The 12,928-nt window shown below is 39.6% G+C and overlaps 1 protein-coding gene across 2 annotated transcripts in view; it reads left to right on the forward strand.

The window, feature by feature from the left end:
- The window catches only part of CPA6 (carboxypeptidase A6), a 181,219-nt gene that overhangs the window by 148,749 nt on the left and 19,542 nt on the right, over positions 1-12,928 (forward strand). The gene's annotated exons all lie outside the window — the stretch shown is intronic.

Raw genomic sequence — 12,928 nt, forward strand, 5'->3', positions numbered from 1 at the left:
TTCACTCTCAAAGATGGTGAGCCTATTAGGACTCCACTGTAAGACCGATGTTTTTCTGTCTGCAAAAACCTAGTATGTTGTACAGTGTAGCTGTAATTTGCAAAAGAAAATGAAAACGTTTTTATAAAAAATACTTAAGTATCAAAGATTTCAATCAGTCAACCTAACCCTAAAAATTGAAAATCTAAGCACAGATGTAAAAAGCAGAAAACTGAGGAATATTCCTCATTCAGAAACTAAAACAGGAACTATAGTTTGTGGTATGGATCCAGTGAAATGTATTCACCCTTTCACTGAGAGCAACCTGATTCTGCCTTCATCTGTCTGCGATGAGCAAAGCTGCCAAATCCTTGTCTAGAATCTACCAACCAGACAGTCGTGCACTGATTGGCCACTCACACAGTGAAAATATTTCCACTACATTTTCATGATACCTTTCAGGGAAGGAGAGGATGTCATTTTAAGGACAGAAACTCTTGTTGCAAAATAAAGAAGCAGGTAGGTAGCAAAAGAGAAGGAGAGAAACAGAAAATTAGCCATGGCTAGTATAAAGGAGGCAAAACTTTACCCATCTTGGGTATTTAACTGGGCTCTCAAAAAGACAGATTAACAAGAGAAAAACAGCTTATTAATGTCTGCAGCGCATGTCACATGAGAGAAACCTCATGAAAAGTAACTCAAAGTGGCAACTTAGAACTCCAGCTATACAGCGTCTGCAGCAAAGAGCAATAAATCTGTAGAGAAAATGACAGAACAAAGGGAAGCAGTTTTAGGCTTCCAAGGGTGGCACCCGGTGGGAAGGTAAATATACGGGAGGAAACTAACGAAGAAGGTTTGTTTGCAGATTCCTCTGGTGCTGTCTCTGGGCTAAGAGTCTGTCTCCAGCAAGAGGAGGATTTATGTCCTGTCTTTAGGCAGGAAAGGGGACAGCAGAGAGAGAGCTTTTCCTGCACTTGCTGCTGCTTAACTGCCTTCAGCTCAAAATAATTTTTATGTCAAAGAGGCATATTTGGAGGTGACATCTTCTGGTTTTCTTTGCTAGTATCATACTTGGCAATGGCAGAGAGGGGAGAAGTGTTGCCTAAATGCAGTTGTTAGGAGCGGCCCTTTCTCAGAGTCCTTCCTTAGTTCCCTCAAAATACAGGCCACGGTGTAATAGAAAGTCTTCTGTTGGTCTCTTAGAAGTGAGGACCGTCACAAAACCCCTCCTTCTGTGATGCTCTGGTTCTGTATCTCGGCCACTCCTCCCATCCCACCAGCGTCAGACAGAACAACTGGGCACAGGCTGAGACTCCTTCCACATAGTCCTTCGGGCACCCTCCTTAATCAGTTAGAACTGACAAATCAGAATATGGTAGAGCAGAAAGAATGTGATTCTAGAAGATGGCAGTTATGGTTGGAGTTACCAGCACTAGCTCAGTGATTTGGATGATTTTCTTCAATTTACCAAACTACAATAATAGTACCCACCTCATAGAGTTCGTACAGGAATTAAAGAATTTTACATACGTTGAATGCCTGATTCAGTCCCAGCTCCAAACAGGGGTCCAAATCTCAATGACCCAACCCTTCCTGCTCACCCTCTGGAACAGTCAATTCATCCCTGAGCCTCAGGTCAATCGTTCCTAAAACTGCCTCTTCCCTTTAGCAGAGTGTTGTAATGATGAGCCATGAGGCCAGCTGTAAAGTGTACTTATGGGAAAAGAGAAAGCACTGCATAAATACTATAAAGTGGTAGGATTTGTGGCTGTTTAGATATTTTTTTCCTTCAGCCTGGACTGAGACAACAAACTTGTTCACCTTAACTCCCTGAGACCAGTAATTTTTTTAAACCTCCTTTTTCCATCTCTAGGATAGACCCACTTTGCATGCTCACAACTATGTGTCCCCTTCCACTAGCTGGCAGGCACCCGTGTCCACACGTGTGTCATAGGCATGACGCCCTCGATCACCTGAGAGACTCCACCAAAGGGGTAACTGAGCTGAGTCACATGCTCAGGCCAGCCAGCTCAGCCTGCGTCAGATTAGATTCCTGTCTGTAACCAGTTACAAGTAGGTGTCTAGCTTCCCTCTGCTCCTCTTCCTTTCCCCTGCTTCCCTCACGCATATGCTTTCTTTGATTTCTTAGTTCCGAAGTGAAGTCCCAATCAGAAGTCCTTTGAGTCTACCCATTTTTGAATCGTTTCTGATTCCTCCTGTGAGTCAACGCTCAATACGTACAAGGGACTTCGTCGTTGTCAGTTGCAAAATGACCTCAATGGACCGTTGTAAATGAGGTAGAAATGCAGACGGCCCCACTGAGCCCATCTCCAATGCAAGGTCTCCTGAGTGGACTTGGCTGGTCTGACAGGCAGACAGATGTGGCTTCCTCCCAGTTTCAGACCCATCTCCCCACAGCTGTATGCCTGGCCAAAGGGACAGTGACTCTCACGGAGGGAAGGAACCACTCTTAGGTCAAGGGCATTGAAGGAAATGAAATCCCTAAGTGAATGTCCAACTAAAACCCACAGTATATATAATTGATACAGAAAAGCCCAGGACCACTGAAAACACTATTGAGTCAACACTGAACTGACAAAAACAAATGTTTCTTTCTCTTATTGAGTTATAGTCATTTTACAATGTTGTGTGAAATTCCGGTGTAGAGCACAATTTTTCAGTTATACATGAACATATGTATATTCATTGTCACATTTTTTTCTCTGTGAGCTACCACAAATATTTCTTTCTCTAAAATGATCAAGTCTCCAACTTAAAGAGTTGAACATGAAACTGCTCTTTATCATGAAAACTCTGTAGCCTCGCATATGACAGTGTGAATCTTGAGCACATTCAACTTGGAGGAGACAGATAGCTTAGAGCACACACATGGACACAGGGATACCTTGCAATACCTCATTAGCTCCCCCGGGGCCTTCAGGCCATGAAAGAAGTATCAGTACTCCGCAAGCCCAGCAGAGGGACTCAACAAGTCAGTAGTGGTAGGAACCAAGAATAAATATACAAATTTCATTCATTCATTTGCCAAAATTAATTGAGCACATGCTTTCTGCTAGACACTGTGTTGTTTTTTCTTTCCTCTGTGCCCTCTTTTTAGAGAACACTGTGAGCACGGATTTTTCCAAATTGGAATAAATCCAGGAGAAAGGCAAAGGGTTTGGATGATATCCACACTAAGCTTTAATCCGTGAATAATTCAAGAGTTGCCTGAACATAAATTACTATTAGGACAACCAACAGATATGAGAACATGTTTGCAGATCATATCTGGTAAGGAATTGTATTCAGAATATTTAAAGAACTCTTACAACTCAACAACAAAAAGGCAACCCAATTTTAAATGCACAAATGATTTGAACAGATATTTCTCCAAAGAAGATATATAAATGAGAATAAGCACATAAAAAGATGCTCAACATCATTGGCCATCAGGAAAATGCACATTAAGGTACCACTTCACACCCACTAAGATGACTATAATAAAACAGACAGACAATAATAGTACGTGTTAGTGAGGGTGTGGAAAAACTGAAACACTCATACTTGCTGGTGAGAAAGTAAAATGATGTGGCCACTTTTGAAGAACTATTAAACAGTTTTCCTAAGTTAAATATAGAGTTACCATATGGCCTAGGCATATACCTACAAGAAATGACATTTGTCCATACAATAACTTGTACATGGATGTTTACCGCAGTATTTATAATAGACAAAAAGTAGAAACAAACCAAATGGCAGCTATCAACTGATGAACGGATAAACAAAATACGGTATATCCATACAATAGAATACTATTTGGCCATAAAAAAGAGTTAAGTGCTGATAAATGCTGCAACATGGATGAACCTTGAAAATACTATGCTAAGAGAAATAAGTCAGTCACAAAATAACAATATTATATGATTCCATTTATATAAAATGTCCACAATAGGCAAATCCAGAGACAAAGGGCAGATTATTAGTGGTTGCCAAGGGCAAGAGAGATGGGGTAGTGACAGCTAATGGGTAAGGGGTTTCCTTTGGGGAAGATGAAAATGTTTTTTAATTAGATAGTGGTGATGATTGTGACTATACTAAAATTCAGTGAATTGTACACTTCGAGAGTGAATTTTATGGCATATAATTATGGCTCAATAAAGCTGTTATAAAGGATTTTAATTACCATTTAGGAGCAAGTTAGGCACTTACTAAAATATAACTACTCTTTTTAGAATACTCAGTTACCTAATATTGTAAATTACATGTAATACAGAGAAAACCGAATTTTTTAGGAGCCCAATCACATACGCTCCCTCCACATATGCCCTTCTCCTGCCAACAACCCCCACAACTCTATCAAAATAAGAGGGCTCTGTTTTAGTTGGGCAAATATTTTGATAGATCAACTAAGATGAAAAGGAAACTATTACCTAGTGGTTGTCTTCAGCCAATGCCTATAAAAGAACAGTAGATGGTCACTGGTCTGCTTTTTAAGAGAATGAGTTCCTCAGCTGAAGGGCTTCAGTTTTTTGGGAGTTATTCTAGCTGAGAACCTGGCCTGAATTGCTATAAAAATATAGGGAATTTCAGAAAATTGTGGGCAAGAGGAGATGAGGGGTTAAAAGAGAAGTGATGTTGCTTGAATATCTAGAAAGGGGTCTGGAACTCAAAGATGTCTAATGAGGATTTTAATTAAATGTTACTGTGACGTATATAAATTCTCTTCAGTATGTGTTTCATAACAAACTACCACTGTTCACATTCAGGACAATCTACTTCACTTCCTAAGGTTTTGGGGAATTGGATCTGCTATATGGGGATGTCAGGGAGCGCTAAGTCTGGCCTCCAGGTCAGCTCGGGAAGAGAACTATTCCACATCAAATTTCCAGAGGCATGGAACACACAACAGGAAAGCAAGTGAATTTATACTATCAGAGATTTACAGACAAGAGTTGGATACTTTTGAGCTGACAGTGATGAATTAAACATCAAATAGCTGGTCAGACTAGAGCCTTAAGATCCCCGCCACCCCTGTGAAGGGTGATTCTAACATATTATACTTTAATCCAATTTTAAATCAAAACAAGTGTATTGAGCACCTTCTACAATTCAAGGTGCTGTAAGTTATATAGCAATGTCCTGAATGATTTAATGACCTTACTCCCAAGGAATTATTTGGGATTCTAGAAAAATAAAAGGGGAAATCTGTTGGCTTATCCTGTTTGCTTTGCAATGAGTTTAGTGTAAAAAGAGGTATTAATCACCTAAAATAATCTGTGGAAGTCAGTAGAGAAACTTGAAATTAGAGAATCAATGAGTTAAATTCCTATGCTTAGTTGTGCTTTTTATGAAGGGAGTAAAGGACACAATCTTGGAGATTTAGAAATTTAGATCACACATGGTTTGCTCGCTGGCATTGATATGTGGCTAACATCCGTTAAGGATTCACTGTGTACCAAGTATGTGCTAAGCGCGCAAGATGAATTTCTCATTGGTCTATGCTATTATTATCCCTCTTTAACTGATGAAGAAACTAAGGTTCAGAGAAATGAGGAGACTTGCTCCAGATTACACACAAACTGAGCCAGAATGAGAAGTCAAGTCTGACCAACTCTGGTGCCCCTGATTCCAGCTGTTACTCTGACCCTTAGGGATGAGCTGGCCATCAGTGGTCACTTCACGTTGTCAAGGTGTTGAAAAAGGTGTGGCTGCAAAGTAGTTTAGGTATCAGAAGGATAATAGAACTGGCACAGTTTTATCCAAAATTATGAAACACAGACAAGAGAAAGAAAGATTGAGAATGCTTGATAAGAGGGAGAGAAAGACTCCCCAGGTGCTATTTCTGATCTTGAGGCACCTCAGACTACGCAGGTGGTTTGAATTTACACATGACATCACGAATGTGACTATGAATTCTCCAAAAAGACTTCTTTCCTCCCAGCCAGAGCTCGAGGTCCTCCCATGAAAGCAGATTTTTTTTTATAGCTCCCACTTTCATGGCAAGTGTCACCCTTGAGGATCCCAGATGTATGCCCGGATCTCCTCCCCTTTCCTGCATATTGAGGACCCAAACCTCCATCCCCTGCCTCCACCGCATCACCGCACAAGCCTGCGAGATCAGCAAACCCCGCAAGAATGGCCAGAGCTTTTGCCTCAGCCCTGCTCATTTGCTCCCTCTTTGTGTCTGATCCCTCGGGAACATTTCTGAGAATGCTCCTGTGTATTTAAATTGAATTACTCAACATTTAGAGGTGCTCAGAGCAGGGGTTTTTAATCACAGTATCTGCTACAATTCTGCCATGTTGCCAGAAAACCCCAGCTGTCATTTTAGACATTAACACGATTAGAATTAGTGTTGGCCTGACTTGTTGGTGATGGTTTTAAGATTTCTATCATCACCCAATTGTCTAAAACAATCCTACCTGAATCCTACCTGAACCTGATCATACAGAACCTACCAATGCCGGGTAACCTTCTTATCAGCTGCCTCCTCAAGTAATGCCACAAGAGCAATACTCTCAGCTTCAAACTAAAGGTTTGAAAACAGAAGTATATAGCTTTAAAGTATTTCTTATTCTTAATTCAAATGTTGTCTTTTTTTTTTTTTAATGGAGGTACCGGGGATTGAACTCAGGATCTCGTGCATGCTAAGCATCGCTCTACCCCTGAGCTATTACCCCTGCCCCCACAGAAATGTTGCCTTTTAAATCCTTGTACAATAGTCCTTTCACTGTTTGGGGAGAGCTGACGAGGAATGCTGAAACTTAGGAACTATCTAGTTGTGTTGTTACTGTAGGGTTTTCTTTTTCAGTTTCTCTTGCGGTGAGGTCTGTGGTGTGTGTGTCACGAACAGGCATGCCATGCATTCCAGCCTCTTTCTAGTGTGCCTTCCTGTATGGCTGAGGCCCGAAAGATAAAGACTGTATGTCCTAGAACCCCTTACAAATAGGGACTGAGTGTGATCTAAGTCCTGCCATTTTGGTGTCCTCGTGTGCAATTTAGAATGTGGAGGAGAGACAGAGGTCATTTCTCTGTGGCTTCTACCATCCCAGCTGTCCAGCACCTTTGTGGAGCTGGGTGGTTTATCTGAGGCAGCTTCTCCACCTCTGCTCTCCTCTAAATGTGCTGCTTCATCATCTTAGAAGCAGGTGCCCTCCTGGTAATTGTGTCATGCCTCTTGAGGTCATCCAAGAAGGCTCAAACTAGGGTTTCTTTCCCAATGGCCCTGAAAGACGTTTAACATCTTTCTAAAAGTCCCCTTTGCTTGAAGGAGCCACAGTAGATACTGTGCCCTTTCATAAAACCCTGACCAACAGAGTCTCTCATAGACATGTTACTTCCCAGTCCACATCTACTACCTCGGCCAAGAATTTTACACTCTCATAAGCTTTTTCTGATATTCAGTTTAATTTTTCTTTTTGTTTCTATTATTGCTACTATTCCACCTGTTCATATTCAATTACCGTCCATACTATTTTGGCCTTATTAGAATAAGATAATTATCAGAAATATTCATAGGCTATTATCTCCATCTCGTAATATTAATTAGCTGAAGAATCCTTATTGTCAGTTCCTTTTGGTGCTGCTCTAACTGGTCAACCTAAACATGGTTTTTGCAAACTTCATTCTCTCCAAGATAGACAATTACAAGGGCAAATTGCAAATCCGTATGTTTCTGAGACTTAAAGAAAATACAAAAAGCTTTCATTTCCATCCCTCATGATTCAAACACATAATTTCCAGCTAATATGCCACTAAAAAGAGCTATTTTATCTTTTGTAAAATCACTTTTAAATCCAGTTTTTCCTAATCCAGATACTGATTACATGCAAAACTCACTTCATCTTCCTGTTTTATATTTCATGTTCCTTATGCGAGACACACCCAAATGCTTCTAAAAATGAGCTTTTTGTAACCACAGATTAAATAATGTTTGGTATTGGGGGGTGTGTGTGTGTGTGTGTGTGTGTGTGTGTGTACACAAAATGATACATTGTTTTATTTCTCTGATCATTCTCCTGGGTAACTATGTAAGAATTTGCATGTGAATGACAATATCTTCATTTTTTATAACATCTATTCCAACATCATGAACAAATATCTTTGTTGAAGTTTTTGAAAATAATGTTTAAAGTAAAGTTTAAAACCCTTTTACAAATAGCTCATATTCAAAAATCACTGAAGTAGCATATAAAAATGATATTTTTGAAGAAAGTCATGATGGACATGGTAGAATTACTCCCTCGGCTCCTGGGACACTTAGCTACTGATTTTTCATTTGGTAACTGATTTTTAAGTCCAGTAATTTCATTGTGCCTGTTTCAGCAGGTAACTCTCCCCTGCTGCTCAATCTTTAGGAGACCCTTAGTCTTACACTGGGCATACGAGGAAGGATTTGAAAGCTCTTATCTACTAATTCTTGTTTCATGATGCTGTTGGCTCTTCAGCATTATTGGATTTCTGAGTTCGCCAGAAACAAACTGCATCTCTGATAATTTTCCTCCAGCTGTATCATTTGCATTTCACAAGTCATGTAAATTTTTATTTTCATAAATTTCCTGCATAACTTATCACTCTGAATTTTGCAGTCCTTGTTACTGTTTTTAACATCTCATAAGCATCAGAGTATTACCATGTTCCTTCTGGGTCACTAATGTTGTTATGTATTTTCCTTGTTTTCATATTCCCAATTCTCTTTCAATCTATCTGCTTATTTTTAATCGAAACTCCTTTTGAAGTAACTTTTCTATTACTAAAAGTCTCTTTTGAATGCCATTCCTGCATGCAGAAATAGGAAAACAATGGTATTCTCTTTATCTACCATTTTTTATAATTGTTTGAAAAGCTGTGATGTGCTGAATAATGACAAGAAACACACAGGAAGCAACCTTGCCTTTACACTGTCTTCTGGGACAGAATTTCCCAAACCACACAAAATCCTAGTGAACTGTAGAAACCTAGCAGTCCAGGAGAAGTTACTGGGTGCCCCCCAAATAATTATCTTAGTCTATTCAAGCTTCTATAATAAAATACAATTGACCCTTAAACAACTTGGGGGTTAGGGGTGCCGACCCCCCACAGCTCAAAGTCCAAGTATAATTGATAGTCTGTCCTCTGTATCTGTGGTTCCTCCAGATTAGAGGAAGGATTCAACCAACCAGGATCATGCAATACCGCAGCACTTATGTTTGAAAAACTCCACAGATACATGAACCCATGCAGTTCAAAAGCCAAGGTGCTCAAGGGTCAACTATACCAGAGACTGAGTGGCTTATAAAAAGTATTTATTTCTCACAGTTCTGAAGGCTAAGAATTCCATGATCACAGTGCCAGCAGATTCAGCATTTAGTAAGGGCTTCCTGGTTCACAAGTAAAGCCTTCTCATTGTGTTCTCACTTTTATAAGGTCACTAATCCCATTCATGAGGGCTCCACCCTCATGACCTAATTACCTCCCAAAGGCCCCACCTCCCAACACTATCACACTGAGCATTAGGATTTCAACGTATGAATTTGGGACAGACACAAATATTTAAACCATAGCAATAACTGACACTAATTATGGTAGTATTTTTAAGTTATAAGAAAAAAAGATTTCTTTTAACAATGTAAAAAAATATATCAAATGTATTTGATATAGTTGCCATCTCAGAGGTTATCAGATAAATGACTAAATTCATTCATTTGTTTATGCAACAACTATTTTCTGAGACGGTTATGGGGAAAACAGCTGTAAACAAAACAGTCAGGTTGTCATACATGCTGTGAAGAAAGATCTACTACCAGGGAAATAAGAGAATGGCAGGTGGGGGCGGGTTAGGTGGCGTAGGGAAGATGATCTCATCTGATGAGACTTGGGAGTGGAGGAGGTCTGGGGAAAGAGCAGGCAGAGGGATCAGTAGTACAAAGGCTTGGAATGGGAGCATCTTTGATGTGTTTAAGAAAGAGCAAGGACGGCTGCTGTGGCTGGAACTGAAGGAGGACAGAGGAAGGAGGTGGGGAGAGGAGGTGAAGTCAGAGAAGTAGCCAGAGGGAAGATGATGTAGGTCCAGCATCTTAGGAAGGACTTCGGATTTTGCTCTAAATGGGATGGGAAATAACTGGAGAATTTTTAACTGAGAAGTTATGTGATGTAACAAATTTTTTAAGATAATTATTCTGGCCACTCTGTACCAAATGGATGGTTGAGGGCAGATATTTGGATTCAAATTATACTTTCCCATTTGAAAGCACTGCTTTCAAATATAATAAGTCTAACCTAAGGGTATTATTCGCATCTTGAGACAACCATGGCATATACCACAATGAATTCTAAACATAAACATATCTTTATTATATAAAGAACTACATGTTGGTATTTTTTTAAGGTACCATAGGAAAGATAAACAACCATGCAAGAAAAAAATATTTGCAGTAAACAAAGGAGGGAAAGCTTTACTATAATTTTTACATAAACACTTCAGAATCAAACATTACATAATAAAAATAATTTTAAGAGTCCATATAAAATGTGAAGAGAAACTTCAAGACTCAAGAGGTGAAATTTTTAAAAAGTCATAATTCATGAAAATACAGCAATATGATAAAATGGGCAACCTCCTGGTAATCAAAAGTCAACATTAAAATAAAATAAGATAACATTTCATCTATTAAATTATTCTCAGAAATGTTTAATGTGATAACCTAAGCTGGAATCGATGGTAAAACTGGGATAACATGGATCCCTGGGGGCATCAGAAAGCAATTTTACCACACATTGAAAACATGATTCATTCTTCCATTCATTCCAAAAAAATAATAAAAAAAAAAGTACCACATTCATTCTACCTGCCACACTAGGCTAGGCACTTGGCAAGCAGAGACAGATCCAACCATTTCCCTGTCCTCATGGGGTTTAAAATCTCAGAGGTTGGAGTAGGTGAAGACAAGGAAGAGAAAGGAGAAAGAGGAAAGAAGGGAGGGGGAAGGAAGGGAAAGAAAAAAGAAACAAAATGTTAGAGATATACCTATACAGATGGTCCCCAACTTATGATGGTTCAACATACAATTTTTCAACCTCATGATGATGTGAAAGCAATAAGGACTCAGTAGAAAATGTACTTCAGATTTTGAATCTTCATCTTTTCACAGGCTAATGATATGTGCGGTACAATATTCTCTTATGATGCTGGGCAGTGACAGTGAGTCCCAGTCAGCCATACAATTACAAAAGTAAACTGGTAACACTTACAACCAATCTGTACCCAGACAACCATTCTGTTTTTCACTTTCAGTATATTCAATAAATTACATGAGAGATATTCAACACACTATAAGGTAAGCTGTGTGTCTGATGATTTTACCCAACCGTATGCTGATGTAAGTATTCTGAGCACATTCAAGGTAGGCTAGGCTAAGCTATGATGCCTGGTAGGTTAGGTGTATGAAATGCATTTTCAGCTTGTGGTATTTACAACTTACGATGGGTTTATCTGGACATAACCCCATTGAAGTCTGGGAAGATCTATATGGATACAGTACAGTGCAACTATAAAGGAAGAAGGAACCAGTTCTACTTGATAAAGTCACAGAAGTCTTCATAGAAGAGATACTGGCAGGTCTGAATACTAAAAATACATTTGTCATTCGGTAGACTAACCATGGAGCAGAAATTAAACAGAGCAAGGATTCAGAGTCCCGAGGGCATTCCAGGTAGGGGAAACAGGTGTGTTCTTGCAACATGAAACAGACTGGGGAGTTGTTAAGAGGGCAGGTGGCCCTGCGTGGCTGGGACACAGGATGACTGGAAGGACTGGTGAGAGATGAGGCAGGAGAAGTCCCAGGGTACAGTTCATGAAGGGCGTGCTGAGGTTCAGTGCTGTGCTGAGCTCTATGGATTTTATTCTAGAAGCCAAGACTTTCAAACTGAACTGAGGTTATATGTATGTGGGTTCATGTCACAGAGAAAGTCACAAAAAGCCATAGCACACCTTTGGTGCGTATCAATTTCATTTGAAGATTCCAGAAGGAGAAATGTTTTATGTAAGAGCAAACACAAATACATAATTGAGTAGACTGGACAATTCACATGAATTTTTAAGGTAAGTAAAACAAAGATTTCAAAGAAGTTATGGACTTAACAGTCTTTGTTGACTTTGCCCGTGAGGAGTATTTTGATGGAAAACTTTACCAACACTGGATAATTGGGGACCTTTAAAAGGAAAAATCATTGGGAGCTTTTAAAGCTGGGAAGAAAATGACTGATCTGAGTGCCATTTGAATAGGACTGTCAGGCAGAGGACTGGTTAGTAACCAACAGTAGGACCCGCGTCTAGGAGGAAGTGGCAAGAAAGGAGGGGAAATGCACACACAAGAAATGTGGAAGCAGCAGCACTCACTGGGCCCCAGTGAGATGTAGATGATAAAGTTCAGAGGGAAAACAGGAGTCTAGGATGGTTCCGTTTCTGGCTAGAGTGTCTGACTGGTGGATAGAGGCATCACTTGCCAAGATTTGGCAGCTACTAAGAGGTGAGGATTTGGTGGAAAATATAAGTCTAGTTTTGAGCAGTGGATCTGCAGTGCTTGTGGGATTGTAGGGAAGGATGTTCAATAGGTAGTTGGATATAGGCTTGGATACTGAAAAGGGTCTAGTCTGAACATACACGCTTGTGGGTCCTCAGTACGCAGGGAGTAATTGAAGCCTCAGGGATGGATCAGATCACTACACATGAGTGAAGAGAAGCAAGTAAGAGCTGAACCTTAAGGCTGTGCATATTCCCCTTGTTGTAAGTGCTCCATTTTTAAAACAGAGTATAAGGAAACAAAAGGATGCTGGTCTTTTATTTATAATGAAAGATTGAAAACAAGCCAAATGTTGAACAGGGCAATGGTTAAATAAATTAGTATATATTCATTTGGTGAAATTTTAGGAAGCCATAAAATGGATTAGAATTTATTTTAAAATATAGTAA

This window comes from Vicugna pacos, chromosome 29 (assembly GCF_048564905.1).
Source record: "Vicugna pacos chromosome 29, VicPac4, whole genome shotgun sequence".
Taxonomy (NCBI): Eukaryota; Metazoa; Chordata; class Mammalia; order Artiodactyla; family Camelidae; genus Vicugna; species Vicugna pacos.